A 21314-nucleotide genomic window follows, 5' to 3' on the forward strand; every position below is an offset into this window, starting at 1 on the left:
ACCAAAGAGCCCAGGTAGGCTCCAGTGTTGGGTTGCCTCAGGCCAAACAACCAACAGGGAGGGAACCCAGCCCCACCCATCAGCAGTCAAGCAGATTAAAGTTTTACTGAGCTCCCACCACCAGTCCCTCCCATCAGGAAACTTGCATAAGCCTCTTAGATAGCCTCATCCACCAGAGGGCAGACAGCAGAAGCAAGAAGAACTACAATCCTGCAGCTGGTGGAACAGAAACCACATTCACAGAAAGATAGACAAGAGGAAGAGGCAGAGGGCTATGTACCAGATGAAGGAACAAGATAAAACCCCAGAAAAACAACTAAATGAAGTGGAGATAGGCAACCTTCCAGAGAAAGAATTCAGAATAATGATAGTGAAGATGATCCAGGGCCTTGGAAAAAGAATGGAGGCAAAGATCGAGAAGATACAAGAAATGTTTAACAAAGATCTAGAAGACATAAAGAACAAATAAACAGAGATGAACAATACAATAACTGAAATGAAAACTACACTAGAAGGAATCAATAGCAGAATAACTGAGGCAGAAGAACGGATAAGTGACCTGGAAGACAGAATGGTGGAATTCACTGCTGTGGAACAGAATAAAGAAAAAAGAATGAAAAGAAATGAAAACAGCCTAAGAGACCTCTGGGACAACATTAAATGCAACAACATTTGCATTATAGGGGTCCCAGAAGGAGAAGAGAGAGAGAAAGGACCCAAGAAAATATTTGAACAGATTATAGTCAAAAACTTCCCTAACATGGGAAAGGAAATAGCCACCCAAGTCCAGGAAGTGCAGAGAGTCCCATACAGGATAAACCCAAGGAGAAACACGCCGAAACACACAGTAATCAAATTGGCAAAAATTAAAGACAAAGAAAAATTATTGAAAGCAGCAAGGGAAAAATGACAAATAACATACAAGGGAACTCCCATAAGGTTAACAGTTGATTTCTCAGCAGAAACCCTACAAGCCAGAAGAGAGTGGCATGATATACTTAAAGTGATGAAAGGGAAGAACCTACAACCAAGGTTACTCTACCCAGCAAGGATCTCATTCAGATTCGATGGAGAAATCAAAAGCTTTACAGACAAGCAAAAGCTAAGAGAATTCAACACCACCAAACTAGCTCTACAACAAATGCTAAAGGAACTTCTCTAAGTGGGAAACACAAGAGGAGAAAAGGACCTACAAAAACAAACCCAAAACAATTAAGAAAATGGTCATAGGAACATACATATCAATAATTACCTTAAAAATGAATGGATTAAATGCTCCAACCAAAAGGCACAGGCTTGCTGAATGGATACAAAAACAAGACCCATATAAATGCTTTCTACAAGAGACCCACTTCAGAACTAGGGATACATACAGACTGAAAGTGAGGGGATGGAAAAAGACACTCCATGCAAATGGAAATCAAAAGAAAGCTGGAGTAGCAATACTCATATCAGATTAAATAGACTTTAAGATAAAGACTATTATAAGAAACAAAGAGGGACACTACATAATGATCAAGGGATCAATCCATGAAGAAGATATAACAATTATAAATATATATGCATACAACATAGGAGCACCACAATACATAAAGCAACTGCTAACAGCTATAAAAGAGGAAATCAACAGTAACACAATAATGTTGGGGGACTTTAACACCTCACTTACAGTAATGGACAGATCATCCAAAATGAAAATAAATAAGGGAACAGAAGCTTTAAATGACACAATAGACCAGATAGATTTAATTGATATTTATAGGACATTCCATCCAAAAACAGCAGATTACACGTTCTTCTCAAGTGCGCATGGAACATTCTCCAGGATAGATCACATCTTGGGTCACAAATCAAGCCTCAGTAAATTTAAGAAAATTGAAATCATATCAAGCATCCTTTCTGACCACAACGCTATGAGATTAGAAATGAATTACAGGGAAAAAAACGTAAAGAAGACAAGCACATGGAAGCTAAACAATACGTGACTAAATAACCAAGAGATCACTGAAGAAATCAAAGAGAAAATCAAAAAATACCTAGAGACAAATGACAATGAAAACACGACGATCCAAAACCTATGGGATGCAGCAAAAGCAGTTCTAAGAGGGAAGTTTATAGCTACACAAGCCTACCTCAAGAAACAAGAAAAATCTCAAATAAACAATCTAACCTTACACCTAAAGGAACTGGAGAAGGAAGAACAAACAGAACCCAAAGTTAGTGGAAGGAAAGAAATCATAAAGATCAGAGCAGAAATAAATGAAATAGAAACAAAGAAAACAATAGCAGAGATCAATAAAACTAAAAGCTGGTTCTTTGAGAAGATAAACAAAATTGATAAACCATTAGCCAGACTCATCAAGAAAAAGAGGGAGAGGACTCAAATCAATAAAATTAGAAATGAAAAAGAAGTTACTACAGACACCGCAGAAATACAAGGCATCCTAAGAGACTACTACAAGCAACTCTATACCAAAAAAATGAACAACCTGGAAGAAATGGACAAATTCTTAGAAAGGTACAACCTTCCAAGACTGAACCAGGAAGAAATAGAAAATATGAACAGACCAATCACAAATAATGAAATTGAAACTATGATTAAAAATCTTCCAACAAACAAAAGTCCAGGACCAGATGGCTTCACAGGAATTCTACCAAATATTTAGAGAAGAGCTAACACCCATCCTTCTTAAACTCTTCCAAAAAATTGCAGAGGAAGGAATACTCCCAAACTCATTCTATGAGGCCACCATCACCCTGATACCAAAACCAGACAAAGATACTACAAAAAAAGAAAATTACAGACCAATATCACTGATGAATATAGATGCAAAAATCCTCAACAAAATACTAGCAAACAGAATCCAACAACACATTAAAAGGATCATACACCATAATCAAGTGGGATTTATCCCAGGGATGCAAGGATTCTTCAATATACACAAATCAATCAATGTGATACACCATATTAACAAATTGAAGAATAAAAACAATATGATCATCTCAATAGATGCAGAAAAAGCTTTTGACAAAATTCAACACCCATTTATGATAAAAACTCTCCAGAAAGTGGGCATAGAGGGAACCTACCTCAACATAATAAAGGCCATATATGACAAACCCACAGCAAACATCATTCTCAATGGTGAAAAACTGAAAGCATTTCCTCTAAGATCAGGAACAAGACAAAGATGTCCACTCTCGCCACTATTATTCAACATAGTTTTGGAAGTCCTAGCCATGGCAATCAGAGAAGAAAAAGAAATAAAATTAACACAAATTGGAAAGGAAGAAGTAAAACTGTCACTGTTTGCAGATGACATGATATTATGCATAGAGAATCCTAAAGATGCCACCAGAAAACTACTAGAACTATCAATGAATTTGGTAAAGTTGCAGGATACAAAATTAATGCACAGAACTCTCTTGCATTCCTATACACTAATGATGAAAAATCTGAAACAGAAATTAAGGAAGCACTTCCATTTACCACTGCAACAAAAAGAATAAAATACCTAGGAATAAACCTACCTAGGGAGACAAAAGACCTGTATGCAGAAAACTATAAGACACTGATGAAAGAAATTAAAGATGATACCAACAGATGGAGAGATATACCATGTTCTTAGATTGGAGGAATCAATATTGTGAAAATGACTATACTACACAAAGCAATCTACAAATTCAATGCAATCCCTATCAAATTACCAATAGCATTTTTTTACAGAACTAGAACAAAAAAATCTTAAAATTTGTATGGAGACACAAAAGACCCCGAATAGCCAAAGCAGTCTTGAGGGAAAAAAACAGAGCTGGAGGAATCAGACGCCCTGGCTTCAGACTATACTATAAAGCTACAGTAATCAAGACAATATGGTACTGGAACAAAAACAGAAACATAGATCAATGGAACAAGATAGAAAGCCCAACGATAAACCCACGCACCTCTGGTCAACTAATCTATGACAAAGGAGGCAAGGATATACCATGGAGAAAAGACAGTCTCTTCAATAAGTGGTGCTGGGAAAACTGGACAGCTACATGTAAAAGAATGAAATTAGAACACTCCCAAACACCATACACAAAAATAAACTCAAAATAGATTAGAGACCTAAATGTAAGACTGGACACAATAAAAGTCTTAGAGGAAAACATAGGAAGAATACTCTTTGAGATAAACCACAGCAAGATCTTTTTTGATCCACCTCCTAGAGTAATGGAAATAAAAAGAAAAATAAACAAATGGGACCTAAAGAAACTTCAAAGCTTTTGCACAGCAAAGGAAACCATAAACAAGACGAAAAGACAACCCTCAGAATGGGAGAAAATATTTGCAAACAAATCAACAGACAAAGGATTAATCTCCAAAATATATGAACAGCTCATGCAGCTCAATATTAAAAAAACAAACAACCCAATCCAAAAATGTGCAGAAGACCTAAATAGACATTTCTCCAAAGAAGACATACAGATGGCCAAGATGCACATGAAAAGCTGCTCAATATCACTAATTATTCAGGAAATGCAAATCAAAACTACTATGAGGTATCACCTCACACCAGTTAGAATGGGCATCAGCAGAAAATCTACAAACAACAAATGCTGGAGAGGGTGTGGAGAAAAGGGAACCCTCTTGCACTGTTGGTGGGAATGTAAATTAATACAGCCACTATGGAGAACAGTATGGAGGTTCCCTAAAAAGCTAAAAATAGAATTACCATATGATCCAGCAATCCCACTACTGGGCCTATACCCAGAGAAAACAATAATTCAAAAAGACACATGCACCCCAATGTTCATTGCAGCACTATTTACAATAGCCAGGTCATGGAAGCAACCTAAATGCCCATCAACAGACGAATGGATAAAGAAGATGTGGTACATATATACAATGGAATATTACTGAGCCATAAAAGGGAACGAAATTGGGTCATTTGTTGAGACGTGGATGGATCTAGAGACTGTCATACAGAGTAAAGTAAGTCAGAAAGAAGAAAACAAATATCATATATTAATGCATATATGTGGAACCTAGAAAAATGGTACAGATGAACCGGTTTGCAGGGCCGAAATTGAAACACAGCTGTAGAGAACAAATGTATGGACACCAAGAGGGGAAAGTGGTGGGGGGTGGGGGGGGTGGGGGGATGAATTGGGCGATTGGGATTGACATGTATACACCGATGTGTATAAAATGGATGACTAATAAGAACCTGCTCTATAAAAAAGTAAATAAAATAAAATTTAAAAAAAAATTTTTTTAAAAGTGAATATTAATCAGCATGGCTGTATGATTTCTCTCTGGGTGTAAAGCGGAGGTGGGCAAACTTTTTCTATGATTAGCCAAATAGTAAATAGCAGAGACTGTGTGGTCTGTCTGGTCTGTATTACAACTACTCAACTCTGCTTTTGTAATGTGGAAGCAACCATAGACAACTTTTAGATTTAAAATCGTGGCTGTGCTCCAATAAAGCTTTACCCATGAACACTTCTCTAAGAATTCCAGGTTCCTTATTCACAGCTCTGCCTATGACTCACTGGACCTTTCTTACTAATCAGTTATATTCTAAAGGCTTGTCTTGCCATACGCTGTTCATTCACTCAATAAATATTGTGTACCTGTGAATGATGATGATAATGAGAATCGCTGTGGTTTTCCTTTTTCTAACTAGATTCAATGATAGATACACCAGGGCTATTTTAACCCCTGTTTCTCTGCTTGACTGGTCTTTCTGAAAACAGTTATATCTCCTCCAACTGTCTTTGCGCATACTATCCCTTACTGATACCAGTGCCCACCAAGCGTCCCTCACCATAGTTCTAGCTCCCTCCAGTAAGCCTCTGCCTCTGGACTATGGGAGTGCTACCTTTTCAAGTTTTCTCTTCAGCCCTGGGGCTGGTAGCAACTTCCTATTTTTGCGAATCTTTGAATTTTCTCACCATCCCCTGTTAGGTTTTCAGTTCATCCATCACATGTCATTAATTATTTATATTAAATTCAACGTGTTTTAAATATATAGTGTGGCTCTGTTTTCTTAACTGAACCCAGACTGACACAGCCAGTGAAAGTATGGTTCAGACGATCAGTCATGAGATTCAGGCTGCATAGGAAAGAGAGAGACAAGGAGGGGTCTGTTTGACTTTGAGAACATACAGAAATCACAGAAATTACAATCTGTCAAATAATGGTGCCTTTGGAATAAAGAATAAGTAAGCTGTTGACAATACAAGGTTTCAGTAAGAAAGTGAGATAGTTGAGGATTTGTTTTAGAATGATGAAATATAATTTAACAAGTTTTCTATCAAACTTATTTAAGGAAATTTTAGTCTGAAGTGAGGAAACCAACTCAAGCAGTTAGAGCAAACAGAAATAAAATTGCTTCTTTGCAAAGTCAATTTTAAAGGAACATTAAAATTGTTATTTTCCAGCTTTATCATACTGCCATTTAAAACATATTGAAAAGGAAACTGCTGCTACCTGATCTTACCAGATGTTCTGCAAATATTCAGCATCGCTTGCTATGTATTAAGTCACTATGCAAAAACAGCAGTGGATCTCAAATATATTTCTCTTGCCAATAGTTTTTAACTGAAAACAAATTTTGCCAATCAAGATTACTGACTATTTTTAATTACCTTTCTTAAGGTTTAAGAATTTTCCATTTTGTTTTAAAACTCATTATAGTGTATTACTAGATACTGCTAATAAACTCTAAAATCAGAAGTGCAGATCTCCTGATTTTTCTCATTTTTTAATGGAAAAGTCTAATAGCAATTTTGCATTGATTGATAGTGTGTTATTGTCACACAGTAACACTAGCTATTTTGTTAAGAGAATTCCATTTCTGAGTTTACTGAAGTGTTTACCAAACTGCATTTTATTTATTTATCTTTACTGTCCTTTCCGCAGTATTAGACAAAGTAGATGACCTGCTTTTCACTGCACTTCCAGAATAGCACGCTCTCATGGTTTTTTCCCTAACTTTCTAAATCTACTTCCTTGTTCCTTCTCTTTTCCCAAATCTATTCCTATTGAAGGTCCCAAGGTTCAGTCTTTGGATCCTTTCTCTCCCCCATCTACATTTATTCTCTGGAAGGTCTCATTTAGCTCCAGGACTTTACCCACTGTCTCTGTACCTCTCACCACCAGACCAAAGCACATTTTCATCCCATGCGTCCCTTCTGAACATTGCACTCGTAAACCCAGCTGCCTACTTTCATGTCTAACTATTATCACACCTGAAATGGAACGTTTCTAGAATGGAGCTCCCACAACTGCTTACCTGCTGTCTACCCTCCCTCTCTTGATGATGACAACCCCTTCCTTCCAGTTCCTCAGCCCAAAAATCTGAGTCATCCTTGACTCCTCTCTTTTCCTCATATTTCACACCTAATCCATCAACATATCCTACCAGCTCTACCTTCAACATATATCTAAAGGTTGACCACATCCTACCACCTTGATCAAGGTGAGTCCCCAACAGGAACGCAAAGTCCATTCGAAAGTAACTGCAGTTATTTAAGAATGAAAAATATATATATATTACTTATCTATAATGTATGTATATTAGTTTTCCAGATGACTATTAAATTTTGACAAAAACACTTATTAAGTTGTCTGTGACAAACTACCTAATGAATAGAACTGTTAGGTATTTCTTTTGGTCTAGAGACACTGTGGAAAAAAAAATTAGACACTGTGAGCTCCATGAAATTAAAACGCTTGGGAATGTCTGTTCTAGGCATTTTACCACCGTAGGGCCTTTAAAGCCTATTCTCCTTGCCTGGAAAGCTCCTTTTCCAGATACCGGTATTGCCAACTTTATCACTTCCTTTAAGTCTCTGCTCAAATGTCACCTTTACTGACGCTCACCATCCTATTTAAACGGCAGTCAGCTCCCTACCTCCATCCTGACACTTCCAATCTTACTAACCTCAAACTAATTCTAGTTTTTCCCTCATATTACACATCGCCTTCAATGAACTTACAATTTACTTTTTATGTTTATTGTTATTCTTGCTAGAATACAAGGGACAAATAGTCTGTTTTGTTTCCTGACATATTTTAAAAGCCTAGAGCATGCCTGGCTCATAGTCAATAAATGTCAGTGGAAGGAAGAGATTTATTTCAAGATCTACAAAAGTGATCATGCAAAAAAGGGGGGAAAATAATAGAAAAGACCTATTAACTTAGAATACACATTCAAAATTTCATGTGCCTTTTGATATTTAGATGGGACAAGAGGGTAATTTCTCTGAATCCCATGTTAAGGATTCTCATCTACATAACCATAAAATGAAATATATCTTCCCTCAAAAAGGAATCAAAAAGAAAAAAAATGCTTGTGTTCTATTAGCTTTGTTAAAGATGATGGAAAAAATTGTAGGAAAGATAGTAAGATTAAAAATACTAAGTGGGAATAAAGCCAATATTATAAGAGTTTTCTTAAGTACAATTATTCATTAGATATATTTATTGATCTTTAATAATATGCAAGCTGCAGCATTAAAAAAACTATGCGAACTATAAAGACTCCAGGCCCTGATCTTAAAAACTACATATTGGGTATATAAATAATAGTTGCTCATATAGATGGGAAAGTTCTCAGTGCCCTGAGACCAATATAGACAGAGTGAATGGGATTAAGAAGAGAAGAAAAGAAGAGTTTGCGAAACTTCAAGGAGAATTAAAGCAAGGTTTTACACAATGTTTAGAATTTAGAAATGCACAGATTGTGGGGTGGGAGGGGGAATGGATCTTCCAGGCAAAGAAGGAAAGAAATATTTTTAAAGAAATTACAAGAATAAAATAAAGTAAGTCTTGTTTGGGCACTTGTGGGTAGATTTATATAACAGTCACTAACCATAAATATAAATATGTAAATCTGCCTTCATTAATTTGAAGGACCATTTCGTATCACTGTATAATGTTCTATTTTTTAGCACTTGTGCCAGTCTTTGGCTTGTTTGGCCTCAGATTCACTCCTTGCCTTCCTGTTACTTTGTCTGTAGCGCAGGACAGACCCCGGCAGCCTGTAATTGCCAGGCTTCTGTCCAGGGTTGGCTATTAAAGGGCCCTGGCAGAAAAATGGAGAGTAAGAAGAAGGGAGAAAAGAGAGTATTCTTCCCTCTCTCTCTGCCTTGAGCATTATTTCTGGCAGCACCTGTGTTTCTTTTGGAGCTTCAGTGTTTCCAGGCCCTGTGTGGTTCCAGCTTCTACCAGGTAATCCCATCCTTGTCTCTGCCAGTACTACTTCTTCCCTTTGTCCCTCTATTCTAGGCTTACAAAAAGTTTCCTGGGACTTCCCTGGCAATCCAGTGGTTAGGACTCCACGCTCCCAGTGCAGGGGGCACAGGTTCAATCCCTGATCAGGAAACTAAGATACGTCAGGCTGCACAGTGTGGCCAAAAAAAAAAAAAAAAAAAAAGGAAAGAGTTACCGACCTTTTTTTCATTTTTGAAAAAATGTATAAATTTATTTTTTAAAAATTTTATCGACATATAGTTGATGTACAATATTATATGATACAGGTGTACAATATAGTCATTCACAACTTTAAAGGTTATACTCCATTTACAGTTATTATAAAATATTGGCTAATTTCTGTGTTGTACAATATATCCTTGTAGCTTATTTTATACCTAATACTTTATACCTCAATCTCCTACCCCATATTGCCCCTCCCCCCTTCCCTCTCCCCATTGGTAACCACCAGTTTGTTTTCTATATCTGTGAGTCTGCTTCATTTTTGTTTTATTCACTAGTTTGCTGTATTTTTTAGATTCCACATATAAGTCATATCATACAGTATTTGTCTTTCTCTGTCTGACTTAACTTTACTTAACATAATGCCCTCCAAGTCCATTCATGTTGCTGCAAATGGCAAAATTTCATTCTTTTTTATGGCTGAATAGTATTCCATTGTATATATATACCACATCTTTTTTTATACATTCATCTGTTGATGGACGCTTAATTGTTCCCATATCTCAGCTGCTGTAAATAATGTTGCTATAACATTGGGATGCATGTATCTTTTTGAATATGTGGTTTTGGTTTTTTTGGATATATACCCAGGAGTGGAACTGCTGGGTCATATGGTAGTTCTATTTTTAGCTTTTTAAGAAATTTCCATACTGTTTCCACAGTGGCTGCACCAATCTACATTCCCACCAGCAGTGTACAAGGGTTCCCATTTTTCCACATCCTTGCCAGTGTTTGTTATTTGTGGTCTTTTTGATGATAGCCATTCTGCCAGGTGTAAGGTGATGTCTCATTGTGGTTTTGATTTTCATTTCTCTAATTATCAGCAATATTGAACACCTTTTCATGTGCCTGTTGGCCATCTGCATTTTCTCTTTGGAAAAATGTCTATTCAGTTCTTCTGCCCATTTTTAAATCAGGTTGTTTGTTTTTTTGATGTTGAGTTGTATGAGCTGTTTATACATGTTGAATATTAACCTTTTATTGGTCATATCATTTGTAAATAGTTTCTCCCATTCAGTAGGTTGTCTTTTTGTTTTATGGATGGTTTCGTTTGCTGTGCAAAAGCTTTTAAGTCTAATCAGGTCCCATTTCTTTATTTTTGTTTTATTTCCTTTGTTTTTAGGACATGGATCCAAAAAAATATTGCTACGATTTATGTTAAAGAGTGTTCTGTCAATGTTTTCCTCTAGGAATGTCATGGTATCTGGTCTTACATTTAGGTCTTTAATCCACGTTTAGTTTATTTTTGTATATGGTGTTAGAGAATGTTCTAATTTCATTATTTTAGAGAATAGTTAACACCTATCCTTCTCAAACTATTCAAAAAAATTGCAGAGAGAGGAACACTCCTGAACTCATTCTATGAGGCCAGCATTATCCTGATACCAAAACCAGACAAAGATATCACACACACACACAAAATTACAGGACAATATCACTGATGAACATAGATGTAAAAATCCTCAACAAAATATTAGCAAACCACATCCAACAATACATTAAAAGGACCATACACCATGATCAACTAGAATTTCTCCCAGGGATGCAAGGATTTTTCAATATCTGCAAATCAATCAATGTGATACACCACATTAACAAATTGAGAACAAAAACCATACGATCTTTTCAGTACTTGCAGAATAGGCTTTTGACAAAATTCAATGTCCATTTATGATAAAAACTCTCCAAAAAGTGGGCATAGAGGGAACATACCTCAACATAAAGGCCATATATGACAAACTCACAGCTAACAAAATACTCAGGGATAAAAAGCTGAAAGCATTCCCTCTAGACCAGGAACAAGACAAGGGTGCCCACTCTCGCCACTTTTATTCAACATAGTTTTGGAAGTTCTAGCCACAGCAATCAGAGAAGAAATAAAAGGAATCCAAATTGAAAAGGAAGAAGTAAAACTGTCACTGTTTGCAGATGACATGATACTATATACAGAAAGTCCTAAAGATGTCACCAGAAAGCTACTAGAGCTCATCAGTGAATTCGATAAAGTTGCAGGATACAAAACTAATATGCAGAAATCTGTTGCATTTCTATACACTAACAATGAAATATCTAAAAGAGAAATTAAGGAAACAATCTCATTTACCATTGCACCAAAAAGAAAATACCTAGGAATAAACCTACCTAAGGAGGTAAAAGACCTGTATGTGGAAAACTATAAGGCACTGATGAAAGAAACTGAAGACAACACAAAAAGATGGAAAGATATACCATGTTCTTGGATTGGAAGAAATAATATTGTTAAAATGACCATACTACCCAAGGCAATCTACAGATTCAATGCAATCCCTATCAAAATACCAAGGGCATTTTTTGCAGAACTAGAACAAATAATCCTAAAATTTGTATGAAACCACAAAAGATCCCCCAAATGGCCAAAACAATCTTAAGAAAGAAGAACAAAGCTGGAGGCATCACACTCCCTCACTTCAGACTAAGCTACAAAGCTACAGTAATCAAAACAGTATGGTATGGGCCCCAAAACAGACACATAGATCAATGGAACAGAACAGAGAGCCCAGAAATAAACCCACACACCCATGGTCAATTAATCTATGACAAAGGAAGCAAGAATATACAAAGGAATTTCCTACTTTTTAATCCTTGAGTTGCCTCACTATCTCGTTTGGATTTGCAACACTTCTATCACCTATGAAATCAATTTCTTGCTTCAAATTCCCTCTGTTGCAAATAATTGAAGTGGTTTTCATTTTCCCGGTTAGACCCTGGCCCTGACTTACTCAGTAATTGTTATTTTAGTATCTGATATGGGTTTGTGTCCCCCCAAATTCATATGTTGAAGTCCTAACCCGCAGTACATCAGAATGTGACTGTATTTGCAGATAGGGCCTTTAAAGATGTAATTAAGGTAAAATGAAGTCATATGGGTGGGTCTTAATCCAATCTGACTGGTGTCCTCAGAAGAGAAGATTAGGACACAGACACACAGAGGGAAGTCCATGTGAAGACAAAGAGGGGCACACAGTCATCTATAAGCCAAGAAGAGAGACCTCAGAGGAAACAACCCTGCAAACACCTTAATCTCAGGCTTATAATTGTGAGAATATAAGTTTCTGTTGTCTAAGCCACCCAGTCTGTGGTACTTTTTTAGAGACAGCCCTAGTGAACTAACATAGTACCTCTTTCTAAGCTTCTAAGTTCTTCATCTCTCTTAGTTTTTGAAGTTCAATTTGTAAACATAGCTCCCTCAAGGGTCTACCTTTTGCAGAATATTAAGGCAGATTACTTGATGGATTTACTGGTATTTACATACATTCAAGAATCATGTTCCCTCAGTTAGCCATAAACCCATATGCCATATTTGATTTCTTATCACTTCTATAAGGTAACATATTAATTGTTTGCAGCTTAATTTACATAGTAAGTCTGTGTATCTGTTTATTTCCACTGTAAAGCTATATATTAAGACATGTAAGAGGGTGCTTAATGGCATGTATAACTAGTCTTGAACTAGGATAATCAATTAAGGAATAATAATAATTTTCTCCCAGAGTCCATCATTCTTCCCTTCTGTACATACTCATCATAAACCTTCTATGGGCTTTATAAGCATGGTTCTTGGCTTGTAAAAACTATATGCCAATGGGGATATTAATAATAAGAGTACTGTTCTGAAAACATGTCTAACTTTTCAGTGTTAGCAAAGCATTTCTTCTGTATTCTAATTTAATCAGAATTATTCTGTACATAGTATCTGTTGTATGTGTGGTACTTGGTAAGGCATACTGCATCTGGTCACTGAAAAGCCATGACCTCTCCTTACTTGTAGGCAATCTGCTTATACACACCCAGGAGAGGTGTAGTGGAAAAAGAAAATAATAACAGTGGTTAGCCTTTCATGGTTCTTATTCTGTAGACATACACCCACCTGAAAGACGAGATTCGGAGTATTTGACTTGGAAGAGGGGACAGCTAAGATAAAAATGGGAAAAACAAATAGCAAGAAAAACAGAAAATCCAGTCACCTCTACCACCCCCAGTTATACTCAGTTTTAGTCATTTATTCCCTTTTAACACTTATTACAATTTGCAGTTTGTTTACCTTCATTTACTCAGTTTTTGCCTGCTTCACCACTATAACCTCACAAGGACAAGGACCGTGTCTGTCTAGTTCACGATTTTATCCCAAAGGCTATTCTAGCAATTATTTAATAGTTTATACTTGGTAAATATTTCTTGAATTAATGAAGGAAGGAAAAAGGAGAAGCGCAAAAGTATAGACTATTATTCTTATGTGCAAGGCGTTACTAAGACTATAGAATGACTCAAGTAATCTTGTCCCCCTAGGTAGCTTACACCGTAATCAGAGAAAAAGGGTTACCAGATATTAAAAAGGAATTAATAGTGCTGAATCAAGAGTCACTGCATGCCTCAGAAGTTCAGAGGAAAAAGAGCAAAGGGTACTTATTGATAGATGGAATTACTAAGGATATGTGGTAATAGCCAACAAAAACAGAAAAGAAATGAATACCAGAATGACAAATCCTGCATGATTCCACCAGTATGAGTTATCAAATACAGTCAAACTTATAGAAGCAAAGAACAGAATGGTGGTTGCCAGGGACTGAGGAGAGAGGGAAATGCAGAGTTGCTAATCAGCATGTATAAAATTTCAGTTATGCAAAATGAATAAGTTCTAGAGATCTAAGATATAACATTGTGCCTTAAGATAACAATACTGCATTATACACTTAAAAATCTGTTAAGAAGGGAGATCTCATGTTAAGCGTTCTTACCATAATAAAGAGAGAGGGAGAAAAGAAAAACACAAGAATTCTTCATCATCATCAACCTCTGAATGTTTTCCATTCCTGCAAAACCATCAGAGTTTTTCTAATATGCTATTTCATGTCGAAGCCTGGCTGTCACAGTGAAAGAGCTATACTTTCAACACTCTCTGTGAAACCAGGGGTCGGCCAGGAAGTCTACCAGGCACTTCAATGATGACCACCTGCAAGACCCTCTAGGATATGACTGAATTCCTGGCCTCCGTGGGTCTATTAGCCCGACTGATGAAAAGAAGGAATCTCATGGCACCCGGTGCTCTGAAGTGTTATTCCTGTCCCCTCAGGCTGACTGGAGTGCCCATCTGCCTTGGTTTTCAACAACTGCAAAGAAGCCCAGCATGCAGGGAATGAAATATCTACTGGGTAAGGGGGACTGTCAATTCTGAAAATGCTTGTCAGTTTGTACGACTGCCTCTAAGGGTCTGAGGTAATTTTTATGCATTGTGGCAAAATATTCCCAACCTAAGTCTAAACATTTGGCAACTTTCTAGAGAGTATAATTAAGTATCATTCACTCTGATGATTTCCTAGTTTTATCTACCTTTTTAGATGATTACCACAGACATTTTCATTCCTGGTGGCTGCTTTTTACTAGATTTTCAGTTAATAAAATAATAGAGCAATAATTATGTCTCCTACTACTGGGATTATTTATTACTAATAAACATATTTCAGTAAATATGTATTAAAATAATAAGTATAAAATGAGTTAAGCACGTATTTTCCATGTGACATATGTGACTCTATTTATATAACAGTTCTGACAATAACTTTGGGGAGAACACAGGTAACTCATTTTATCATTTCAAGTCATACTTAATTTGATGGCAAATTCATTTCATTCTAAACATTATAGCAAGGTAACACATGAAGAGATATATAGTTCCTACTTGATATTATAAAACATATTCCTTTGCCAGTTTTCATCTCCATAAAATTAAACCTACATGTTTCCCCCAAGCTGAGTAAAATTTAGTTCAATGATGGATTCCAGTCTACTGAAGAATAGTTTGTCCATGTAAGACTTAAATGCTTTGGTAGATTCAGACTCTTGGATCAGCCCCAGGACCAGCTGGGGATTTATTAAGTACATTGTTCAACTTTTTGATAATATATTTTCAGGCTATTATAAAAATGAATCCAAGAGCCTTGGAAGAGCCATGAACTATTTTGATGTCCATGCTAGGATGTCCCTTAGACATTCTAATTGCTCCAGAAGAACCCTAAAATGGTGTCTAGTTCTATCTGTGCCTCCATAGGAATGATAACCCCTGGAATAGTACCCTCAATTTCATCAGAGACTTTCAGGATAAATGTAGAATAATGCCAATGCCAAAGACCCATTCTATTTTCCCTGAAACCTGATAAAACCTGACAGTTGGTTTGAGTAACCAACTATCAATCGATAAAATGATACTTATTAAATGTTTTATATGCCTGGCATTATTGGTGACCATGACAAAGAGACAGGGGGCTGCCTTCATGAGGGTTATAGGCCATCAGAGATGGCATACACCAAACAATTAATTCAAGTGCAATGACGGTTAGAAAAAGGGAGGTATAAGGTACAGTGGGATTAAACTAAGGTTAAGGGGTCAGGAAAGGTTTCCATGAAGAAGAAAAATGAGCTGACATTTTGGTAGATGGTATAAGAGAGAAGGAAGGACATCCAGGAAGGTGAACCAGCATATGATCCAAGACCAGTGGAGAAAATTAAGTGGATTCTGCGTCCAGATAATCTAACTGAAATAACAGAAACTGTATCATTTTTAAGAAACGTTTCTAAAGAATAAAAAAGTCTCTATGCATGAGACACAGTGATGACTTGAGTGAGGTGGCAGAGTCTGCACCTAAGTCAGGAATATATGATAACATTTACCTTTGTGACAGAATGCCACACATGTAACAGAAGAAAAGTCCACCACCACCTCGTTTCCAACAAAACAGATCTCTCTCCAAATGCCATCACAACCTGATGAATGAAAGGTAGCAACCCAAATTCACATATTACCTTCCAGGGTCATTCAGGTTTTTTGAGTAAATATGTATGACCAAAAATGACTGCTCATTGCACACCATTTTCCCTCTATTAACTTAAAATAAAAATCAAGTTTCACTGGACAACATTTTCTAAAATCTTTAAATGTTAGAAGGGACAAGTTCCTTTAGAGAGTACCTAAATTTTACCCTTAAGAAAAAAGGGTCTGGGAGATAATTGGACTTGCTAAATATCATAAAGCTAGTTAGTCAGAGCTGGAACTAAAATCCTGATTTTTATTCTAATGTTCTTTACACAATTACATACACATATTCTTGAAGTTATCTGTATATTGCCACTTTCTAGCAAATGTGATAATGACTGGATATAGATCAACAACCATAACTGGGGAATAACGGTTGGTCAAGTTATTTATTAGAATTCTATTGTATGACAACTGTAATTTTGTAAACAGTGAGACTGAGATTTTGATATTAATAATACTACTAATGATCTGGATTTGAGTCACAGATTTGTCGTGATAGTCAACAATGACTGCAAGAAACTAGATAGCGCACTGTTACGCAAAAGGTGTGTAAACATGGCTCTAACAAGGACTCAGCAACAATAACCCCAATTTTCCCAAGTTTAGTTTGATCTCCAGCCTCTGTAGCTTCTTTATTTTATTGACATATGTAAACAACACATGCACCAAAAAAAAGTGCAGGAAAACTTTCCCATCCTGATGCTTTAACACGTTTGTTCTCTTGTAAAGTATATGCAGGCATCACACACAAAATCCACTATGACAGTACACATCCGAACAGTTTACTGACTAAAGGCAGAGTGAGATGCCCATTAGACATTCAAGAAAAGGTCACAGCCTCTGATTCTCCTCTCAGGCAGCACTCTGCCACCTCTGAGCCTGTCACAGAAGGGTTTGCAAGCTCTGGGTCTTGTGCAAGGGACATCATCACAACAACCTGTTTATTGCCTACATGTCTTTTTTTCCATCCAGGTAACAGGCTATAGAGGAACACGATAGATAATAAGCGGCAGAATCAAATAAGTTATTCATTCCATCTGCATGAGAGATTCTTTTGCTCACTTAGTCAGCAATAATGAACAATAGCTAGGCTTTAAAATGAAACACTTTCCTCCCCCCAACTCCACCACACACACACACACACACACACACACACACACAAGATGTAATGTCTATTTTTTTCCAAAAAGAAAAAAAAAAAAAAGATGGGGTGGGCAAGACAGAGCATTTTCACATTCTACAGTTTCAGAGTAAGTATCCAACACGACTTGCCATGATAACTAAATTTATTATTAACTGTGTATTTCATGATGTTAGTGACAATATGTTAATGTGATTTTTCACGTCCTCCTGCAGTGAACAGATGGCTCCTTTTACTTTACTTTCCACATCAAGTGTGATTATTTCTTGGTGCCAAAAGCCACCTGCCGCTCCTCGGTCTCCAGTCTAATTTTTTATGTTGGTAAAACACAGCAGGACTTGTTATCAGTTGGATGGCATCTTAATAAAAGGAGACATGCCAACATATTGACATCATGTTCAAGGGGAAATTTCAGCCCTTCAATCCCTTAACCCTCTTCCTCTACCCCCCTTCAAAAAGTGAGGGAGAAAAAGGAAAAAAATTGATGCAGAGGTCCCACCAGTTTCAAGATGTTCGATTACAATTGTTGGGCTTAGAGCCAGGATGCTGAATAGCCCTCCCTTTGTCCCTAAACCCAAGCACCTCACTCAGGGTTCTGCTCTTTTATTCTGTGTAATGATAATTAGCCATAACATATTCCAAAGTCAAATGTAAGCAGGAATACATTAACATTGAGATCAATGTCAGGGCAATTTTCACTGGGAAAATGACAAAGAACACACACACACACACACACACACACAGTCAAAAATTTCAAGATTCAAGCATTCATACAATCATTTTCATAGCTGTGAATATGAAACTCATTGGCCTGTCTGTTATGAGTGCTTACCCAGAATGCCAAGGCCTCCTGATGTGAATGCAGTGACTCCCACAGCCCGCGCTTAACCGAGAAAATGTGAGTAATAAACCACGGTAGCTCGCTTTAATTTTTCCCTTCTTTATTAGAACAAAGAGGGATAGTATGTTAGGTGATTTGTGGTCCAAGAAGAGGTCTTCCAGGCAATTGGAGGGCATGGCTCTCAACAGCTGGTCCAGCACATTGGGGAACAGCATGCAGAAAAATGCATCAGCGTTTTGAAGATTACCAACTGTGATGATGCATTGGTTATGACACAATCTTAAAAAAGTTAAATTTCCTAGCCACAAACTATATAATTCAGTGCCCTTACCATCAGGGTGCACACTCTCAAATTCAAGACAAGGTATGTGCAAATTTGGTGAAATCAAGACTTTCAAAATTGATTCCCACTCATTAGAGACTGAAAAGAGTAGCAGCCTTCCTGAACGCCTCATATTTCTTGTTAAAAGCCAAACAAAGGGTTAAACCTGCAGCTGGCTTTCTAAGATTTACAAGGTTTATAAAAAGCAGAAGAAAATTCCTACAATAAAAGTGCAAATACCTTAACAAAAATGATTCACAATTAATGGTTTTCTTGGGATGAACAAGTATAAGTAGATTATGCCACCAAAGAATCTCTCAAATTTACATAAACTTGGCATTGACTCTTTTATTCCTTTCAACTATTCCTCCAAACAAACAAAAGAACCTGTACAAAATAGATCTCTATTAACTGTTTTGCAGCTTTTTTTTTTGCATTATATTTTCCCGATATTTTGTTATAAAAATTTGCAAACATAGAAAAATTGAAAGAACCAACACCATTTTATCTACCACACATTCTACAATTAATATTTTACTATACTAATTTTACTATATATCTTTTCATTTATCCGTCTTTTTATCTATTCATCAATCTACCTTATTATATTCGATTGTAAAATGAATAACCAATAGCCCATCCAGCAATCAAAATTAAAATTAACTTGACTTTATGATAATTAGTTAAAGTGAGAACCATATATAGTGGTGCTCATTAACTCATTCAATAAATATTTCTTGAGTTTTTGCTTAGGGTCAGGCACTGTTCTAAATGCTGAAGATGCAAGATTGAATAAAACAGCCAAAATACCTGCCTTAATTGAACTTATAATTTAGAGGGCTTGACAGGGGAAAAATAATAATTAAATGAATGGCTCTCTAAAACAAGATGCGCAAAGGAAGATATGCCAATATAGACAAATAGTTGGGATTGTTCTTAACTTAGATGTTATAATAAGTGCAGGAAGAATGTTTCATGCATCGCTATATTATTGTCTAAAATAGAGCCTATATATAGCAACCTCTCAAAGCATATCTGTCAAATTACTGAATGAACAATTAAATTTTGAACTTTACAGTGTGGACATCATTTAAAAGATTTTATATTACGAAGTAACTGCACTACAGAAGAGTGACCTTAAAGGTAAATAAGTAATAATAGAAAGTCAATTCATTTAACAACTCTAATTTTAGCAATCTTCTATTAAAAGACTTTTTGAAGAAATATCTGATTTGGGGAACTATTCTGAATAGTATGACTATCGTTAAAGGATTTGCATTTGTATGGAATATGACACAAATGAAATAATTTCCTTGTAAAGTATAATGTCTTCAAAAATAAGGTAGTACCAATGATTATTTCAGAGGTGCTTAAATTAAAATATAGGAAGGCTATTAGAGACTAACAATCAAAAGAGTTAATGTTTTTAATTTCTATAATGTAAAAATAGTAGAGTTAGTTTAACCTTCCTAGTTTAAACAAACAAACAAAACAAAAAAAGCATTGCTAGTCAGTTTTGGTTAAATCCATCAATAGTTTGTAATTACTCTAAGAAAGTTAAATCAATCTGGTCAACTTTCCTTTCTAAACTAAATTGAGACACTTATTATCTGATTATTTAGTGGCTACAACTTACAGTGGAACTAGTATGTAAACGAGTTTATAGACAGAACTGATGACTTTATGTATGTTACTTGTATTAAAAACAAAATGCTTAAAGTATCCCTAGGCTCAAAAACTAACATGATTGGGACATTTGTGTGTATATACTGGGGTGGCAGGGTAGAGGGAAAGTGGAAAACAAACTTTAGGTCAAATCTTTTTATTGAATAATCTGTACACAGAATGTTTACTACTGCCAAATACTTGGGAAGAAAAAAATGTTTTTAATTTTTTTAATCTGTTTCATGAGAATTAAAACATAGTATGGTAAACAGGCATACTGGTAAGTGTTGCCTCTAAATGTTTGCTTAGGAAAGCTCTGGTTGAATTTTAAAACTTAACAAAGATCAGGAAAATCTGTACCATCTTCTGATGATTTCAGTCCCCTACTATTCAAATTAAATCTGGTTGCTAATTTTGTTTTTCTGACTTCCTTTAAAAAGTTTACTTAAAAGGAAAATATGATCCAGTTAAAATAGGAAAATAACAATATTGTTGATTTTTATGGTATTTTCTATCTTGCTCTGTTGGTTTCACTAAGGATAAATGAGCTGCATCCTTGAGCTAACTTAAAAGTATAGCCTATGGCCTAATGCAGAAAATTGCCATTCACTGATTGGACATTTCATGAATTAAAATTAATGAGTAGATAAATATTTATTCACCAACTTTACAATCAATCTGAAAATGTAAGCTTCTATTCAGTGGACTTCCACTCTTACAATGATGGAGTAACAGAGATTAGATTATCTTCATTTATCATTTGAAACAATTAAAAAATGGACAAAATATATGAGACATTTCACATAAGTCAAAAATTACATAACAGCAGTTTATAAGATGCTGAATATCAGTCCATGAGGGACAGTGATCTCTCAGAGGCAAGAAACAAGTAGCATGAATACTATGTCTTCCCTATCCTATTGCCTTGAGAGAGTATTGAGGCCACAGGACTAGGAAGGGAAACCCAGGTGGAGCTCAGTGGAAACCCCATAGTGAGGAGATAAAGCT

This window comes from Balaenoptera musculus, chromosome 5 (genome assembly GCF_009873245.2).
Source record: "Balaenoptera musculus isolate JJ_BM4_2016_0621 chromosome 5, mBalMus1.pri.v3, whole genome shotgun sequence".
NCBI classification, from domain to species: Eukaryota; Metazoa; Chordata; class Mammalia; order Artiodactyla; family Balaenopteridae; genus Balaenoptera; species Balaenoptera musculus.